This window comes from Phacochoerus africanus, chromosome 12, assembly GCF_016906955.1.
Source record: "Phacochoerus africanus isolate WHEZ1 chromosome 12, ROS_Pafr_v1, whole genome shotgun sequence".
NCBI lineage: Eukaryota > Metazoa > Chordata > Mammalia > Artiodactyla > Suidae > Phacochoerus > Phacochoerus africanus.
This window is the reverse complement of record NC_062555.1, coordinates 37,555,078-37,575,250: the sequence shown is the minus strand read 5'-3', so window position 1 is coordinate 37,575,250 and position 20,173 is coordinate 37,555,078. Positions and strand designations below refer to the sequence as shown.

The 20,173-nt window shown below is 55.5% G+C and overlaps 1 protein-coding gene across 3 annotated transcripts in view; it reads right to left on the bottom strand.

The window, feature by feature from the left end:
* Positions 1 to 9,837, bottom strand: part of CNTFR (ciliary neurotrophic factor receptor) — a 40,596-nt gene extending 30,759 nt beyond the window's left edge. Inside the window, exons 1-2 of one of the 3 annotated variants that reach the window (XM_047755134.1) lie at positions 9,815 to 9,837; positions 1,379 to 1,499 (exon numbers count right to left, since the gene is read on the bottom strand). The gene's annotated coding sequence lies outside the window, so the exon portion shown is untranslated. Of the gene's footprint in view, positions 1 to 1,378; positions 1,500 to 9,112; positions 9,281 to 9,814 lie in introns of those variants that run through there. The other 2 variants (XM_047755133.1, XM_047755137.1) reach the window with 2 other exon arrangements.
* Between the last annotated feature and the right edge of the window lie 10,336 nt (positions 9,838 to 20,173).

The following is a 20,173-nucleotide window of genomic DNA, read 5'->3' as shown; positions in this document are numbered from 1 at the left end:
CCGACAGCGAGGAGCAAGCCAGAGAGAGGTGCTCTGCAAAGGCTGAGTGCTAGCCTGGGAGACAGCACATATCTTTTATTTCCAAAAACACTTTTTCATCCACTTTCTTAAATTAAAAAGCTGTTTTGAAAGTGGTGCTGGAGGTGCTGCTGGGGGAGGGTGGACAGAACTGCCAAGTCCTTCCTCTCGGCCTCCCTCTCTGCCCCCGCAGAAGCTGCCTCAGCCTTAACCCTGGGGGTGGGGGTGGGGGCTGTTCTCCAGCTCCCCTGCTCTCTGCGATCCTCGGGGATCCCCAGGGACAGGGTCAGGGCATCTGAGCTACTGTTCATTGGCATAAAGTCCTTCCTGCTGTCTGGCCTCAGTCCCTCCTGCTGCAGGGAGCCCATTCTCTTGCCTGACCACTAGCCTTCTCTTCTCGGATCCCAGTCCCATCTCCCTAAGGTGTCCCTAACCTGGGGGGAGGATTACGGCCTCCTCACGGTTCAGGCAGCTTTCCCACCCAGCCATGAGGCTCCTCCCAGGTGTGCCCCCTATTATTGTGTAAATCTGAACTTCTAGCAGATCCCCTACTCCAAGTCCTTAGGTCCTCTGGGAACAATGAGATGGAAGCTTAACTCTCCACAGCCTTCTGGAGCCTCCCTTCCTCCTCTTCACAACCCCAGCTCCATTTAAGTCCCTTTTATGGCCCTGTTGTGGGCCTGGGATACCCCACCCCACCCTCCACAACACCCCATTCCTAGTTCTGAAGGGTCAGCCCCCACCCCCCACCCCCCCACACACACACTCCTGGGCCGGGAAAATGGCCAGTCTGTTTGGGAGCTGAGATGAAAAGCCTAGCCGGCCTTTGTGGGCCTCTGGCGGGTTTTGGACAATAGGCCCTTCCGTTCCGCTCCAGCGCCTCGATTGCTTGGACCGCCCCCCCCAACCCCGGGGGCTGCCAATCCGGGGGCCTGGCCCGGCCTGAATGAAAGGCGGGGAGAGTCAGGCCCAGCCCTCAGGCTGGCCCCAGAAGATTTTGGACTTTCTGACCCTCTGTCCTATCTCCTCCAGGCCCAGCTGTTCCCCCCCAGTCAAGTCAGAGAGATGCTTTGGGGGCTGACAATGACACAGAAACAGACTCCCACATCAGGGATTCAGCCCCCTGAGAGCAGAACCCAGTTTTCTGACCTGGCTTTGCCCTTGCCAATGTGACCGTGGGGAAGTCTCTTCCCATTTATAGACCTGTCCCGGGGGCAGGAAAAGCCTCAGGAGGAAAGATGAGGGAAGAGAAGGAAGGGGTCTCAGGCCCTCCATCACTCACATCCCCAGACCTCCAGCCCCACCACACCTGCCTAGTGCTCCGAAACTGACCTGCCCGCACTGGGTCCCCAGGACCTACCTCTTCACCACTGGCCGCACACCGAGCACATCAATGTCCTCCTCCTCCTCCTCCAGACCAAACTCTTCCCAAGACAAGACTTCCAAAACCAAGGGGGCAGGATGCTATGACAGGCTGGTTTCTAGAAGGGCAAAGGGCACAAATCAGAGCCCATGGAGGAGCCAGAGACCTTAGTCCAGCTCAGAGCTCATTTCATACCCACAACCGCACTGTGAGAAGGCAAGACTGAGGCATGCGGCAGCTAAGAGTCTAGAAGGAAAAAAGTTAGGGGTGGCCCAGACTCCCTGCAGTACCCTTTGCAGTTCTTTGAGGCTCTGTCCCTTTAGGTTCAGGGACAAAGGGAGGCCAAAAGCCAGTGGCCTGACCCTACACATAGATACACAACCACAGACAATCCAAAATCCCCACACAACCAGTTCACAGTCACAAGCAGCCCTACATCACACACATCCTCACGTGCACACTCACCCAGAGACATGTGGCTGCTGGCAAGGCACAAACACCCACCATCATACCATCTTCTTCTCCTCCTCACCTTTATGACTTATTGAGCATCTGTTATGTGCCAGGGACTATTAGGCACCTTATAAGCCTTCGTCATTTAATCTTCATGGCTTCTCCAAGAAGTCGGTTCTATTATTATTCCCATTTGACAGCAGAAAAAGTTGAGATTCAGGGAAGTTAACTTGCCCAAGACCACATAGTTGATCAATTGCAGGGCACAGATTTGAGTGCAAATCTAGTCCCCAAACCTTTCTGCTAGACCACTTTGCCTCTGCGGATCTCTGTCCCGCCAGTATAGTGCCTTTCCCAATGATAACAGTAACAGCTAACACTTGTTCAGGGTCCTTGATGAGCCAGACACCATCATTAAGTACGTAACATACAGTTTTACACTGAATCATCAAAACCTTCAGAGGTAATCCCATTTCTGTTTTGCTGATGAGAAAACTGAGGCTCACGGAGCAAAAGCACCTTGCCCAAAGTCACATGGCTAGCAGCTGATAAGACAGCTGGTGGTGTACTTGGCTATTTTGAAAGTCACTCGTGCTCAGGATTTAACAGAGCTCTCGACTTCTGCAAGACCCCAGAAGATTCTCAGGGTCTAACTGTAGAACAAGTCCCAGATGTGTCTGCCAAAGGCACGATCAGGTGCCTAAACACATCCGCAAGATGACACATACTCCATGTCATCCAATTATGGCTAGAGAGGCAGAGATACCACCAGCCAAGGAGAGGTGGCCAGAAGCTAAGACAAGGTGTTAGAGACAGGCTGGCTGGTGGTAACAGATATGGACACCCCAAGAGATAGGCCCCTAAACAGGAAGACAGAGACAGACACACTGGACCAGAGAATGACAGAGAGTGGGAAAAGGAGACAGAGGGAGAGGAGGGTACGAGCTGACCTGTAAAAACAGACGCGCACCAACATACACAGGCATAGACACAGATAGAGCCGTCCAACCTTCACAGGAATAAAACTGTGAAGGCAAACCAGACTCAGGCTGTGTGTGGTATGTGTGTAAGTGTGCATTTGCATGTGCCTGTGTTGGGGGGGGGGGCGCATGCAGAGTCTGTATCACTACGCACATTACACCAGCTGCTTCCAGCAATTTCATCTGATTAATAATAAATGCCCCATAATTACAGCCTCTCCCCCAGCCCTTCTTCCTGTTTTTTGTCAGCTGCCGCCAGGCCAGCCCCCTGTGGACCCCCTGGCCCCCTCCACCCTCACCTGCTGCCTTCTAGGAGGCTGAGAGGGCATGGGCTGGTGGAGGAGGTCAGAGTCCCTACCTGAGGGGGCAGGTCCACTTCTCTAGCTTGGTTAATGCCCAGCACCGCCAAGCAAAAGGTCATCTCCCTTAGGTGTCACTCAGAACTCTCCCCTTCCCTGAGTATCACCTCTGACCCCTAATGTGGCCTGGAGGCCCAGGTCTGGGATGCAGAGATGAGCTCTGAACTCCCCCCACCCACTCTGGATCACTCCCTGGCAGAAAGAAGTCTCCGTTCGCAAACTTTCCCCAGCCTTGGACCCCCACAGGCTAGAAGGAGGAAGGGACCGGGAGAGCCCCCCTCTTCCTGACCCACCATTCCAACTCAGGCAGCCCCACAGCCTCTGCCCACTGTGTACTCTTGGGCTTTGGACACTCGGTGGCTCCGCCTCCATTCCTGAGCCCCCCCAGGTCCACCTCCTTCCAGGCCTCCCACCCTCGCTCTCCAAGGCAGCTCTATCAGAATCAGCTGCGGGTTTGTGCTGATCTGTTTCTAATCGCTGGGGCCTGGTTCACGCTTGCCCCCCCCCCCCCAATATTGATTCCATTATTTGGAGAGTCATTGACGTCAGGGACCTGGATGGGTGCCAAAACCGCCTTCTCTCCGGGCCTGGGCCAGGGCCCAGCCCCCCAATCCTGCGATTTCATGGAGGGGCCCAGAGAGGTCAGCTCACGGGCCAAGGTCACACGACATCTGCCCTCAGGCTAGACTCTTATTACCTTGGGGGGACCATGTGCAGTTCCCTTCTCCTCAGGGGGAGGGGCTACGCAGAGGCCTGGGGGTCAGAAGTGAGGTAGGGACCCATAGATAGGGGTGTGAAGGAATCTCACCAGGACTTGGGGGGCAAGGAAGGGCTCTAGAAGGTAAAAGGGAGGCAGTGCTCAGGAAAGGCTACTTGGGGAAGAGTTTTTTCTCCGCCACACACTTTTTGGGGAACATCCCGAAGCTGGACTTGAAATGGTTACTACTGACTACTTGATTTGTAATGTCTGATATCAGATGTATCTCCAGACTCTGAGAAGGGAATTCTCTGCAGTGTAAGATAACAGGTCACCTTCAATGTCGCCATAATTTGACTGGCACCCCTATTTCATAAACCTTTGTTCCATGTAAAACAAAACCTCTGTCTCTGTCCCTCTCCCACCCATGCTGCCTCAGTGTCCCCACACTCACTCTCCCAGCCTCTCTTAGCTCTGTATCCATCCCATCAAGAGGCAGCCACTGCTATGCCAGCCCACACTGGCAACTCCTAAGCCCTGGCTGGACAGGGTATTTTTAGGATCCGAACCCTGTGTTCTCAGACAGACATTAATAACCAATACAGACAGTCCGTGGTGCCCACAGCGGCTAAACAACCTTAGAGCCCAGCCTCAAAGGCTCAGCGAGGGAGTCCACTGCCTTAGCTAGGGTCCAAAAAATGCGGACCTAGAGAGAGCAAGGGACACATGCTCATCACCATGTGCAGAGAAAAGGACTTTCCCGCCTTCTGAAAAATCCAGAGGTGACCTCTGACCTCTGCCACAGAAGCTGGGGGGGGGGGCATTGCCTTGCCCCAGTCTCCTGCAGTCCAGACTTTTCCAAGAAAGAAGCTGCCTATTCTCTGCACTCCTTCCCTGAATGCAGGGAAGTCCTTCCTCGAGTCTAGCCTGCAAATCACTTTGAGGACCTTTGAGCCACAGAGGGTTATACCACAGAGGCTGTCGCGTCTCAGGCCACAAACCCCAGAGAGTCCCTCTCCCCGGGGGTCTGTCCCAGTCAATGTCTCTTCCTCAACATTTCTTAAGCACCTAATCCCTCCCTGCCAGGCACTGTGCCTGGGAGTTGGAGACATGGTCCTGCCCACAACAGTCCTCAGACTGGCAGGAGAAGAAAAGATGAATTGTTTACTCAGCACTGCCCTCCTACTGTGTACCTGGCCTGTGCCAGGGGCCGGCACGGGTGGGTGATGAGCACAGCAGACCCAGCCCCTCGGGTCCAGAGTTCACAGGCATCACTTCTGCAGCCTTGCTGAAGACTGCGAAGAGAACGCACAGGGAATGGATGGTGGGCAAGCTGACCTCCCGCAGGACCGAGGACTCTGCAGTCCATTCGGAAACCCCAGCACTGCCCGAAGTCACCACCATAGTCCAACTTCAGTGCCTGCCGCTGGAGGTCTAGCCCCAGCTTCTGGGAGCTGGTTCCCCTCCGCAGCAGGGTCTCCCTCTTCCCCCACATCTGCCCCAGCTCCTCCTCCCACCCCTTGATCCCCAGAGACCTCTCTAACCCAGCATGGCTCTGTGCCTTGGGGGCTCTCTTCGCCCTCTGCAGAGGTAAAGGGGGGTGATGACCTCAGCAGGCTCGGCCCACAGGGCTCACTGGCCTCCCCAGCCCCTCCCCACAGGAAGCCCAAGCCTGGGTGGGTGTGGTCACCCAGGGCCAAAGGAGTTTACACAGCTGAGGTCTCCCCCGCTGCCCCCACCCCATGGTGGGTCTGGAGGAGGGGTCAGCTCTCTCTTCTCAGTCTCCTAGTTCTCTGGGACCCCCCACCCCTCCAACCAGGCACACATGGTTCCCCCCCATCCATCTGCATTTCAAAGAAAATACGCTCCATCTGTTTCCGATTCATTTACACTTCAACTCGCCATGGGGGGGCAGAGCAGGGCGCCTGCCTCCAAGCCCCCCACCCCCACAGGGGGGCTGGAGAGCACGTGTCCCCCTCTGGGACAGGGAGCAGTTACAGCCTAGGCTTCTGAGCCTGAGGGCCAGGTCCTTACTCCACGGGCTCCCAAGGGGTGCTGGTGCACCTCAGCAGCCCCACCCACTGGTCCCCACAGTGGGACGGTGGGTAAAGCCTGGGGCTGTGTCTTCAAGGCAAGTAGAGTCCTAAGGTTGGTTGCGACCTGGCCCAGCTGACCCCCTACCCCCACCTCATGGCTACTACTCTACTGGGAAGCAGAGTGGAGATCCCTGGGCTTACCCCAGAGACAGGACAAGGACTCTAGAGGCATTTCAGAAGACACTGTGAGACGAAACATAACTTGGTCCTACCCCTTTCGAGCAAGGGCAGAGAAGAGAGAAGAGGGTGACATCCAGTCCAGCCTTCCCCTCCAGCCACCTTCTCACTGCAAACCTGGGGTGACCATCTCCCTTAGAACAAGAGATTCACCATCCTGGAAAGGCCAAAGGAGCCAGAGGTCGACTGCTCACCCAGGCAGTCTTCACCCTGCTCCCATCCAAGGATGACTAGGATAGGGACGGGCGTCTTAGGAGAACATGAGTCTTGTTCCCCCACATCTGCTCCCCTCCAAATTACTTAAGGGGGACACATGGGTACATATCACCTCTCTACCAAAAAGCCACTCAGACCTTCCTGCCAAGAGCCTAGTCTCCTGGAAGAAAAGGCAGAAAAGTTTAACTTGGTCGGTTTCCCACTACCCTCTCCATCAACCCACAGCCCAAGTGAGGGATGTGACCAAACATGTGTCTCATCTCTGCCCCACTTTTAGAGGGCACAGATCTTGTTAACAGTCTCTGTTCCTGACTCAATTGCCCTAAAACACACCATAAACCAAAGGAAGCATGGGTGTGTCTGACTATGAGTTCCAAGTTCCACTAGGAGTGTGAACACACAATCCTAACATGGGTTTGAATGTGAGCCCCAGGATGGAAGTATAACTAAGTGTGAGTCCAAGTGTGAACCCCAGAGCTTCCCTGTGAATATGAAAGCCTCAAGATGGAAGCATGAGTCTGAGCATGAGCACTAGGGCCCTAGTATGAGTCTGAGCATAAGCCCAGGATGGATGAGTATCTACTGTCATTTCCAGGGATGTCAATCTAAATGTGACCTCCAAGGATGGAAGTATAGGTTTGGGGGTGAGCATCGGTCCTAGTGTGCATGTGACTATAAGCCCCAGGACAGAGTGTGAGTCCAACTATGAGCCTCAGGATTGCCCAACAAGTCAGGATAAGCATTAGAGTCCTAGTGTTCCTCTGAATGTGAGCCCCTGGCCTCCATGTGAGTCTGAGTGTGAGCACTGTGGTCTTTATGTGTGCATACTGGGTCCCTAAGTGATCCCAGATCAGAAGTGAAAATCTTACGTGTGTGCACTGGAGTCCCAATGTGAATCTGAGTGTGAGCTCCAAGACGTGAGCGTAAGTATATGAACCCCAGTGTGCTATGTGAGTCCTTGAGTCCAAATGTGAGCCCCAGGCTCCCCATGTGAGTCTGAGCCCTTAATCTTAATGTGACTCTAAGTGTCAGCTCCAGAGTCTGAGTGTGATCTGAGAAAGCTCCAAGTTCTTAGTGTGAGTCCCAGTGTGAGCCCTAGGACCCCAGTGAGTTCTGAGAATGGGCTCTAAGTCACAATGTTAGTCTATGAGCCTCAGGACAGAAATGTGGACCTAGGTTTGAGCCAGAGCATAAGTGTGAATCTGAGTGCAAGTCCGTTGTCCTGGTGTAATTCTGAGTGTAAGCCCATATGAGTGTAAGTGTCCCGGTGTGAAGCTGAGTATGAATTCCAGAGCCCCTAGAAGTCTTGAATGTGAACTTTAAACTCCCACTCTTCATATAAGGCTCAGGGTCCCAGCTGGAGTGTGAACCTTAGCTCCAGGTCACCAATCCTGACCAGGAACCCTAAGAACCAGTCCACAGGATTTGTGTGGGTTATGGCCGTGGAGCAGGGATGCATAGTTCATTGAGACACAGCACCCTGCACCCACCAAGCCCTGGTTAGCCTACAGCCAGAGGACTATTCAATTGTTCAAGCCCCATCATCCCCACATAGGCACTGGTACACCATCACATCCAGAGTCAAGACCCCCTGGACAAACTGCAATTATAGATGCACAAACACACCCGGCACTTCATACTCCCACCACCTCAGTGATTACCGCCACACGCACATCCTCAGTGACACACAAATATACCAAGTATTACAAGCAAAACAACTAGTGTTGCAGACACGCACTCCTACAGCGGCACGCAAACACACACCCAATGCTGCAGACAAGCTGCCAGCCACAGACACACACAGACGCTTCTCAGAGAGAAAGACTAGACGGAAAGAGAAAGAAAATCCTGAATTTTCAACAAGGCGTGAAATAGTCCTGCCCGCCTGAAGCTACTGAAGGGGGGAGGGGGCCGAGGGAACGGGCGAGCGCGAGAGCTAGACGCGGGAGGAGAGGCGAGGAGCCGGGGAGGAGAGCTGTCCGTCTGGTGACCTCCCTGCGGCCCAGCCCCCACGCACAGGGAGATACACTACTCTGAGCAACACAGGGACACCCAGGCCGGCTCTTGGCGAACCGCACTAGAGGAGACACACAACGGCAGACTCACAAAGAGACGGGGAGAGACCACAAGCAGACTCACATGGACACACAACACAGGAGGGCTTACAAAGAGATACCGGCGGAAACCCACTAAATGGACACACATCCAGGCGGACTCACGAGGGAACCACAGACAGCCTCACGCCGACACACACGCGCGCGCACACACACACGCGCGGATTCACACGGACACACAGACACTGGCAGACGCGCAACCGTCCGTTCACACCCCTGGGCGCTTTGAAGTCCAGATTCCTGCTGGAGAAGGAAGCCGCCTCTGGGCGCGCGAGGGTCACTGCGACCCCCCAGCTCCGGAATTTTCCCAGACCCTGCGCGCGCTGCCGAGGGGTGAGGGAGAACTGGGAGGAGAGGGCAATCGGCCCCTGCCACCTCCCGCCGGCCGACTGTTCGCCCCCACCACCACCACCACGCCCAACCCGCGGCGCGCCCGGACGTGGGGGGCCGCTTCTCCAGCGCCCCCGCCCCCGAGTTTACGCGTAAAGTTTCCCGTGAACTTTCCTGTCCCCCTCCACCCCGGTCTCGGGCCCACTCATGTCCCCTCCCTCTTCCCGCGCGCACGAGGGCCGCGCGGGTCTGTCGGTCAGTCCGAGGGTTTGAAGGTCCGGCCGCGCGCGGTCCGTGCAGGGTACTCACCGCGCCCTCGGACCGCCGGGGCTCCACACGTCGCCCTTCGACCGCCCCGGCAGGGAGCGCGGAGCTACCACTGCTGCCGGATCCCGCCGCCGAGCCCCGAGCCCCGCGCCGCGCCGGCTGGAGCCGCCGCCTCCGCTGCCGCCGCCGCCGCCGCCCGCTCTGCACCGGCTCCTCGGCGCTCGGAGGCTTTAACCCCCCCATCCTCCTCCCTCCCTCGCGCGCTCCCTCCCTCCTTCCCTCGCCCATGTGACCGCGGGCGCCCGCTCGGCCGCGCGCGCCCTCGCTCCCCTCCCCCTCCCGCCTTGTCTCCCCCGCCTCCGCGGCCGCGCGCCACGACCCCCTCCCGGCCACGGCCCCCGCGCGCCGCCGCTGTGGCACGCTCCCGCGCCCGGCACGCGCGGCCCCACTCGCGCGGGCACACTCACCCTGCGCAGGCCTGTGAACCCCCACTCCCACTGGCCTCGCGCTGGCACGCACCCTCCCCCCGCGGGCACACTCGCCCGCACTGGCACGCGTGGCCCGCTCGCATTCGCCCTTCCTCGGGAACGCCCTCCAGACGGCCGTGGTCCCCGCGCTTCACGCGCAGCCCTGACCGCGGGTCTCAAAAACGCGCGCGCACCCACACCCACACCCACTCCGCGGGATCCCCCAGGGCCGCTGGGCGCGCACTCAACCTCCCCGGGGTCGCTCATTCACACTCACTCTCTCACTCAGCCTCGGCCAGGTCTCCGCTGTGCACACTCCCACACGTTCAGGCCCAGGCTGCCTCGCACCGACTCCCTGGCATACCCAGGGCCAACTCTCGGGGTCCTCCCGCTGGCACCTCTGTGAGAAGAGGGAGAGCCCGAGCCCCCAGGCCCCACTTTGGGCAGGGACGGCCAGCCGTCTCCGTCCCTCCCGTGGTGCTACCGCCCCCAGCAGTGACCCCTCCTCCCAGTCACAGACACTCACACCCCTTGAGCGGAGGGAAGGGGGCTATTTAACCCCGAGACCCTGGATGGACCAGACTGGGAACCAAGACCCTCACCTCCCACCAAGTCTCCAGTGACACACCACAGCTACCCTCTCCTTCTTCACCTCCTCCCACCGCCCCGGACCCACGGCCTCGGGAGAGACCTCCACCGGGATTGCGGGGCGTAGGGAGGGTGCGCCCTCTATGCCTAGACGGGCAGTGCCAGAGCGCGAGGGCTAGAGTTTGGCGCTGGAGGTTCGCCCCTAGAGCTTTCCTTTTTGCAGCCTGGGCCTCTGAGGGGCGGGTGTGCTCGCTTCACTCGCCCCCAGGCCTCCGGTCTGGCGACAACATGGGGGATTAAGGTTAGACAACCCGACTTCTGAGGCCAAGGGAGAGCGCAATAGAAAGGGTGAATGCCAGAGGCGGAGAACCAGTGGCCCACCCCTATCCCCACCCCAAGGATTTTTCACCTGACCTTTGACCCATAATCCCTGCGCCTGGCCCCTCCCGGGAGCTGCGCAAGGGCTGGGGGAGGGGAGGGGGTGGGAAGGAAATATCTCGCTGCTTCCTCACACCCTTCCCCAGTAAGCTGCCCAGAGCGCCCGGGCCCTTTCCCAACAAATGCCTCAGGGACTCCCAATGTAGAGGAAAAACCTTCCCGCCACTGCCCAGGCTTTTCACTTTCACTTCCGTGGCTGCAGAATCCCTCTCAGTGCACCCGGCGGGGGTCAGCCGGGGCTGGGGCTCAGAGAAGGCCAGCTGGGGCTTAAGAACACACAGAGAAATAGTGGACGCCCAGCTGAGATCCAGCTCATCCCCATCCACAGATTTCTTTATCCAGCCTCTTGGGCTCGGAGCCTCCAAGTACCCCGGCCGCGGGCGAGGACAAGGTGGTGGGCACCAGGAAGGAGTTGAGACGTGCCTCGGAATGGGGGTGGGGCGGAATCACACACCCCACCCGCGAACGCGCCGAAACTAGGCCTGAGAGAGGTTAGGTGCTGGGACCGGGGGTGCCCCCCACTCCTCGAGGCGCCAACAGGCGTCGAGATCTGCCGGTCACTGGTGCGCGGACTTGACCTCCAGATCCTCCAGTGTCCTGGACTCAGCCACTTTCTGCCAGGTTGAGAGCAGTGGGGAGTTCTGCCCCGACCAGCATCTCCTCTCCACCTGGGGACGCTGGGACTGCCATGAGCAGTGCCCAAGTCCGCGGGTGCTGGGGCAGGGCCTTCGCGGAGCAATGGGGGTCCAGCGGCGGGACAAGTCGGTGTGTCAGAATTAGCGGGGACCAGAGGCGCACGTCGGACAGGATCCCGGGCGTCAGTCGATCTGCAGCTTCTCTCGGCTCAGTACCCAGCGGCCGCGCCCGCTTCCCTGGGGCCGCAGCGACACCTGGCGGGCTGTGCGAGACGAGCGTTTCCCCTCAGGCTGCGGCTCCCACAAAGAGGCAGCGCCCACCTACCCACCTACGGAGCAGCCACCCCTCTCCCTCTCACGGCTACTGCCTGGCCCAGAAGCGACTGTCCTTGCATCTGAGCTAGGGCAACAGATTATTCATGGGTTCCCGCTCCTGCTGGCTCCAGTGCCCTAGCTGCACACGAGCTTCCGAGCTTTCTCAGCCTCCCTGTTGAACCCTCCTGGACCCCACTTTCTCGGGGTCAAAGTGGATTTTCAAAGCTCTTGCAGGATCTGGCCTTGTCTCCTCTCCAGCTTTCTTAGGCGACTCTATCCCCGCTGTCCCTAGCTCTGCAGCAGCCCCTTCTCCCTTCATGACACACTTATCCTTAAGCCAAACCCCACTGCACTGACACCCTCCCCCCACCTCAGTCCCACCCCATCTTCACCATCTGCCTCTCCCATGAGGAGCAGCAAGAAATAATGCCCCCAGTTCAGAGACCTAGTGCCCTGCAAGTGATGGGGATCCCAGATTTGATAATCCTGAAAGACTTTTGGAAATTGTTGGGGGGAGGGGAAGTTCCCCTTTACTTTGTAAAACTCCCTGGAGTTCTACATTCACCATTAACACTTTTGGCTCTACTGTCCTTCACCTTGGCAGGTGACCTAGACTTGGACCATCTCCCACCCCTCCTTCCCCAGGAGGCAACTGTGCCATCCCAAGCCTTTGGGTAGCAAGAACCCTTCCCCATTCCTACTGATGTGCCCTCAAGGTAAGAGAGTCCTTGCTCCACCTACCTTTCCCAGTGCTCCTTGGGGAAAGGGTGCTTATTTCTAACTTGCTGCATACCATCAGAAAGGTTGACCGGGAGGTACGTACCTAGTACCTGGCTACCCCAAAGTCACACTCACACACATGCTCTCTTACAAATGCCGAACACACTTTATGTAAAGTCACACACCTAGTCTCAAAAAGTCAAATGTGTATGTTGCACCTCACTATGGTGCAGGGGAAGTCAGGGTCCTCTGCTTAGGGCTGGGAGTTAGAGGTCTCAGAAGGGCGGGACTCCCCATACCACACATTTATACATCATACCACCCACAGACACAGTCACCTACACAGCCATGTACTCAGTCACACCGCGTGTCACACAGGCACACACACAGAGTCACACACGCTCTTAATCACACAAAGTCTCACGCTGGGTTTGGCGGGTCGGGGCGGGCTCCGGGGAGGCAGTTACGTAAACGCCCTCGCAGCCCCCCTCCTCCCCCTCACCCCCCCTCCTGCTTCCTCACGCAGTGCCAGCGCCCGGGGCGGCTTGGCCGGGGCCCGGGAACAGCTCGGCCTCGCGGAGGCTCCAGGCGCCGAGAAACCCGATCCGACACAGCCCCAGGCCGAGCCAGGGAGGGGGGCCCAAAGAACCCCCAACACACTCAGGGTCCAGCTCCGGGCCCCCCAGAGACGACTCAGCCACACCCTGGGACAGCACCTAGAGCCCACTCACAACACCCCCTGCAGACCCCCTTCAGGAATCCTGTTAATCTGGATCGCCACCTAAATGTTCCCTGACCCCTCCAGTCTCTGACACCAGGAAAGGGCAAAGATTCCCTAAAGGTAGAGCATGGGTGAGGGCCGAAGCCATCACAGGGGCTCCTAAGTATTCAGCCTGGAACTGGCCCCTGTTCTCCGGAGCCATCTCCTCTTCCTCTCCCTGGGTTCTCAGAAGCCACTGAGAGAAAGAGGTGCTTTCACTCCTGCTCCAGGCCCCTCAGATTTGCCACCTAGCAATCCCAACATAGTCTATCAGAACTCGACATTATTTGATAGTTCGAGCCCCCCCCCCAGCTTTGATATCCTTCCTTCCTCCTTAGTTGGAAGTTCTAACTCCAGTCTAACCCCAGTTCCTCCTGTTTTGCTTAGAAGGAAGTTTGAGGGCAGCCTGAGACATTGGGAATGGAATCTCTGAAAGGAGGAAGGATTAAGGCTCAGGAAACTCCTGAAAGTCAGGAGGCTAAGAGGAGGGGAGAGAATGTCTGTTTATCACCCCCGCCCCACCTCCAACAAACATAACCCCCAACCTACTCTGCAGCCTAGACTCAATTTTTCACAATAGCTTTTGAGTATCTGCCTGGGCTGCCCAAGCCCAGGCAGAAAGGGAATTTCCTCCTATGTTCTCTGTTAATGAACAAAACATTTCATGTTGAAATTCCTCCTCTGCCCCCAGCCCAATGTCTCCAGGGTCCCCCAGCCTGACAAGCAGGGGGACCACTAGGAGGGGAGTAACTGAGGAGGGGGCAGGCCCCAAGGGAAGCATAATTTACATTGAAGGGGGCATCTTTTTTCATAAATAATTAGGGCAGCTTTTTTTTTTTTTTTTTCACTTTTGGCTAAAATTACCCACTCCTGTGGCAGCTTCCCAGAAAGGGCGGCCGGAGGGCGGCTGGAGCTGTCCCGAGGCCCAGGACATGGCCCCCCTCCCCTGGGCGAGGAGCCTTCCCCAAGTTGTTTTCCTGGTCTCTTCCTCTTGGATGTTTTTTTGATTATTAATCACATTTTCCATCCGCAGGCTCAGTCCAGACCCCCTCTTCCTGGGGTCAGGGCTGGACAAAGGGAGGAGAAGCGGTCTCCAGGAGGATGACTTGGGGACAAGATGGGCAGTGGCTCCTGGTCTGGGCTGACCTGAAAGAGACTGTCAGTGACACAACACAGATCACGCCTTCATCCTCCTGGTATATGGTAGGATGTTAATCAATACAAGTGGAGTGAATGAAGGAACAGGTGTCCAGCTTTCACAGCACCTGGCTGAGGCTGGAAGGCAAAGCCCCTAGCATCAGTTCCCTTATGCTATAGACAAGGAAAGAGCTCAGAGAGGGGGAATCACCTGCCCCCAGTCACACAGCAAGTTAGTGCCAGGGCCTGAACAGGACTCCAGGAATACGGATGGCTCCCCCATTCATAAGGCAGTCAATAAATAGGTACACTGTGGAGTTCCCACTGTGGTGCAGGGGGTTAAGGATCTGGCATTGTCTCTGAAGCAGCTTGGGTCACTGCCGAAACGTAGGTTCAATTCCCAGCCCGGGGAACAGTAGTTAAGGATCCAGCATTGCCACAGCTGTAGCATAAGTCACAGCTGTGGCTCAGATTTGATCCCTGGCTCAGGAACTTCCATGTGCCACAGGTGTGGCCAAAAACAAAAATAAATAAATATGTACACTAAGTATATGCCATCATGGTGGGATACAGCAGTAAGCCAAACAGTCAAAAATCCCTTCCATCTCAGGGATGTGGAACAGCTAAAACTCCACTCACTGCTGATGAGTGCAGAAGTTGGTACTACCACTTTGGAACACCATTTGGCTGAACACATGTATATTCTATGACCAAGTAATTCCACTCCTAGAAATATACCTAAAACAAATTACTGTGTATGTTCACCAGGCATGTTCTTAGCAGTTTTATTCATTATAGCCTCAAACTGGAAACAATTCAGTTGAATGAATAGTGATATAGTTACAGCAATGGAAAAGAACCGACCATAGCTACACACAACAAAAATGGATAAAGCTCACAGCCAAAAGGTTGAGCAGAGAGAAAAAAAAAAGAACTAAACACAAAAGAGTACATATTAATGATTTCATTTATATAAATCTCAACAACAGGCAAAACTCATTTATAGTGAGAGAAGTTGGAATTGCAGTCGCAACTTCTTAGTTGGGGGTGGGGGAAGGTTTCCAAGAGTGTACACACCTGTGTTAGAATTTAAGTTGTGCCACTAAAGTTTGTGTACTTTAGTGCTTTTTTTTCCCTCTCTTCTTTTTAGTGCCAGATCTGCAGCATTTAGGGGTTGAATTGGAGCTGTGGCTGCTGGCCTACACCACAGCCACAGCAAACGCCGGATCCTTAACCCACTGAGCGAGGCCAGGGATTGATCTTGCATTCTCATTGATACTAGTCTAGTTCTTAAGTCAATGAGCTACAACAGGAACTCCCTACTGTTTACTTTTTGCCTTTAAAAAAAAAAAACACAGTTTTAAAATCTCAGAGTTCCCACTGTGGCGCAGCGGAAACAAATCCGACTAGGAACCAACAGGTTGCGGGTTTGATCCCTGGCCTCGATCAGTGGGTTAAGGATCTGGCCTTGCTGCGAGCTGTGGTGTAGGTCGCAGATGCAGCTCAGATCCTGCGTTGCTGTGGCTGTGGTGTAGGCTGGCAGCTGTAGCTCCAATTCAACTCCTAGCCTGGGAACTTCCTTTTGCCACGGGTGCGGCCCTAAAAAGCAAAAAAAAAAAAAAAAAAAAAAATCTCCAGCCCTCATGGCACTCACATTCTAGTCAAGGAAGAGGAATACAAAATAGGTAAGGAGTTCTTGTGGCTCAGCAGTTAACGAATCCTACTAGCAGCTAGCAGCTGGCAGCCACAGCTCCAATTTGACCCCTAGCAAGGGAACTTCGTATGCTGAGGGTGGGGCCTTAAAAAAAAAAAAAAAAAAAACAGCTAAGTGTTCAGTTTATTCAGGTGCAAGTGCCATGTCTGACTCCACAAGCCCCTCAGGGATTAGATGAGAGCCTAATGTCACCTAAGAGAAGTCTAGACTAAGCCTCTCTGCCCTCTCCCAGAGTGTCATCTCCTTTTCCTTCTAATAGTTAGTGTGGGGTTCAGCTGCCTGGTTACTCCTGGGGCGCCTGTGAACTCCATCTCCAGGCATCTAAAGCTAGGTCTGGCATTGAACAGGTGCTCCTAACACGTGAATTAGGTTGAAATAAATGTTGAATGAGTGCATGAATGATGTAAGCAGGACCTGGCAGAATAGAGTCCCAGGACACAGGGTGGGGGAGGGAGAGGGGGCCCTTATCTGAATGGGTCACAGCCTTGAGGGATGGGAAACAGGGCTTGGAATCCAGTAAGGGATTAAGCAGAGACCCGGGAGGCAGGCTGAGGCAGCCTGAACATCTCAAAGACCACATCCTGAAGTGGCTTTGGTGCCAAGGCCAGGCAGGCCTGGGAAGGCATAAAGTAGGTGAGGAACGTAACTAGATTTGCCTTCCAGTGAGAAAACTGAGTTGGCTGGGTAGAGGGTGGTAAGAGAGTCTAAGGCTGGAGGTGAGGCAGCCAGGGAGGAGGTCACTTGCAGTGACCCTTAGAGAGAAAATTCCAGCCTGAGCAGGGGCAGGGCCATGGGACCGAAGAGAGTACAAGGTTTGGGAGTGGGGGAGGGTGGGCCCTCAGATTCTTCTTCTTCATCTGCTCCCATGGCTCCTGGGGGAACCCCCATGTTACTCTATACAGAGAACAGGACCCCTGGACACTTGAGCCAGTATCTGCTCTCCCATGACCCCTCACCCTGGTGATCCCAGATTCTGGGCTATCAGGAAAGAGAAGCAGATGGTCAGGGAGGGGTAGAGGATCCAGGGCGGGTAGGGAGAGAGGGACAAGGGAGGACAGAGAAACTAGGGGTCAGCGACGATGTGTGCTGGAAGGTGGGGGTGAGAGCACAGACTTGCACAATCACAGATGCAGTTTTTCATTTCGTGTTGCAGAGATTTGCATGAGACATTCCCGCTCAGAAGCACAAAGTCCCTCCCTTCCTCCCTCCCTCCCCAACCCTGTGGGCCCTGATCCCCCTTACTTCTCATTCTTCATAGAAGAGGCACATGACTTCAGAGGATGGTCCCCTTCTGGTGCCAGCCCAGAGTCTGGCCTCAATTCCTGCTGCTGCAGAGCTGCCTCCCTGATAAGAGGACTGGGATATCTGAATAGGACTGAGGGCCGTATGGCCCCAAGTCTGATTCCCTCCCTTCATCTCCCACGGCTCCATTCCTGAACAGCCAGTGATTCCCTGCGGTAGAGGGAGAAGGGAGAAAAGAGGCCCCAGCTTTCCCCTAGACACTTAATTGTGGTGATCCAGAAGACAGAAAAAGTCCCAGGGAAACAGAGGCCTCGGGGGAGTCCAAGAAAGAAAACTGATTAAATTCAGCTCAAGGAACATGTATTAACACCTACTGTGTGCCAGGTTCAGAGGGAACATTGTGTTAAAAAGGACAGGGGACTCCCAGATTTTTGGCTTTTGAGTGACTGGAAATGATGGCGCCATTCACAGAGATGGAGGATTGGGGCTTGACTTGGCCAGCTGAAGTGTCTGGGGGATGGATGGGAAAAGGATGGGGAGAACAGAGGAGTTGAGAGAGGGCTGGCTGGCTGGCGGAGGCGTGCCATCTCCATGTGACAGCTCCTGATGCCCTCTACACCGGCTCGTGCTGGTGGCATGGGCAGTCCTCAGAATCTCAGACTAACCTGGGCACTGTGAGGATGCTGGAAGATGACAAGCTAGATCAGGGAGCAGGGAGAGGGAATGATGCAGGCAGGAGAGGATGGAGGCCAAAATCCTGGAAAGCATGAGAGGGCAGCGAAGGGGGATAGACCCAGAGGTAGAAGGAGATCCAGGGGAGTTCCCGTCGTGGCTCAGTGGTAACAAAGCCAACCAGTATCCATGAAGCCTTGGGTTCCATCCTTAGCCTCTCTCAGTGGGTTAAGGATCCAGCGTTGCTGTGAGCTGTGCTGTAGTTCACAGACTTGGCTGGGACCCCACGTTGCTATGGCTGTGGCTGTGGCCAGCAGCTGCAGCTCAATTCCCTAGCCTGGGAACTTCCAATATGCCACAAGTGTGGCCCTAAAAAGCAAAAATTAAAAAAAAAAATTAAAAAGATCCAGGAGACAGGGTTTTCACAGGACCAAAAAGGAGCCTAAGGAGGCCAAGAAAGTGCCCTGGGCTTTAGCAGCCAGCAGTGGGTTGAGGCCAGTGGTACCAAGGTGGTGCAGTGGAGCTGGCTGATGTCGCCCCTCCATGGGAAACCGTGAGTAGAGGGTGGGCTCTGCTTCTGCAGCATCCCTGCTGTCCCCCGAGGGTGGCTTGGGCCAGGCACAGAGGGAGAAGAGGATGAAAAAGCTCCTTCGCCTCTAGACGTCCATCCCTGAGCCCCTGATTTTGGGTCTTCCCAGGAAGGTCCTCAGCCTTCCTTGAGCTCGGGAGCCTGTAGCGGTCAGGGAACCCTGGGGACGCCGCGGGTAATTGAAACCAGGGCTAAGACATTAGAAACCATAACGTCGACTCCCCGGCTCCCCCAGGATAGCTCCTGGTTTTCTTCTTGCCAGATCCTCCCTGCTGCTGACAGCTCAGAGCTCTAGGCCCCCACCAGCTGGGCCAATGACCCTCCTCCCCAAACCACCAAAGGGGCCTCCAACCAGAAGTCACCTGAAGCCAGCCCCTCAGGGATCTCCTCTCTGGGCATGGACAACCTCAGTGTATACTAGGTGAACCCTCACAGCAGCATATCCCCCAGTTCTAATCTTGATCCCTTAATGTCAAAAGCTATCCTAGGGGGCTGAAGTAAGACAACGGGAAGGATTTCTCAATACTGAAAGAAAAGACAGAGGTAGAGGAGTTCCCATTGTGGCTCAGGGATAACAAACCCAACTAGTATCCATTAGGATGCAGGTTCGATCCCTGGCCTTGCTCAGTGGGTTAAAGGATCTGGCACTGGCATGAGGTGTGGTGTAGGTCACAGATGGCTTGGATGTGGCATTGCTGTGACTGTGGTGCAGGCGGGCAGCTGCAGCTCCAATTTGGCCCCTAGCCTGGGAACTTCCATATGCTGTGGTGTGGCCCTAAAAACAAAACAAAACAAAACAAAAAAAAAGAAGAAAAGAGAGAAGTAGATGTGGGGCTGAAGTGGCTCTCCACCAGCAGGTGCCCAGTAAGAAATAAAATAAGAATGCGTCCGAAGCAGGGGCAGGACAGGCTGCACATTGGGGTGCAGGAAGGAGGAAGGTTCTTTGGCCAGCTCTGAGGTCTCTCTCTGCAGCAGTCCTTGTCTCCAACAAGAAGGACAGGAAGCCAGTTCTCTCGATGGTCTGGCCCCCCTCCCGCTGCATGGCTGCCGGCTGCCTGCTGATTCCAGGATTCCCAAATTCCCTGTGAGGGGTTACTGCTGTGAGACTCGATCCCACCTCTGTCTCTAAGTCTGTCTCTCTCCTTGGCAGGAATCAAATACCTACTCCACCACTTAACTGGCTTTGTGGCTTCAGGCAAGCGACTTAATGTCTCTGCGCCTCAATTACCACAGGAGTGAAATGGGATCATAATAGTGCCTATTTCCTAGGACTGTTGCGAAGATTCTATTAAATGAGCTAATTCAGTCAAGTGATAAGCACCAGCCCATTGGTACTGGAGCCCCCTCTGGCTGTGGCTTTCTCCCTAGCAGTCTTTCCCTCCAAGTCCCCATCTACATCATTCGGTCTCTCAGTCTTTGTCTCTCCACCTTTCTCCTGATGCCTGGTCCTTTCTCAGTGTCTGGCTCTGCCTGAAGGCCCCCCCGCCCCCCGCCCTGGACAGCCCTGTATGATGCTGCTCCAACCTGTGTGGGCACAACTGGCCCAGGTCCGGTGGGGTGGGGTGTCCAGGGAGGGTTTTTTAGGGTTTTTGGGGTTTTTTTTTTTTTTGGTCTTTTTAGGGCTGCACCGCGGCGCATGGAGTTTCCCAGGCTAGGGGTCGAACTGGAGCTACAGCTGCCAGCCGAGGTCACAACCACAGCAAGCTAAATCTGAGCCGCGTCTGCGACCTACACCTAAGCTCATGGCAATGCTGGATCCTTAACCCACTGAGCGAGGACAGGGATTGAACCTGTGTCCTCACAGATACTAGTCAGATTTGTTTCCG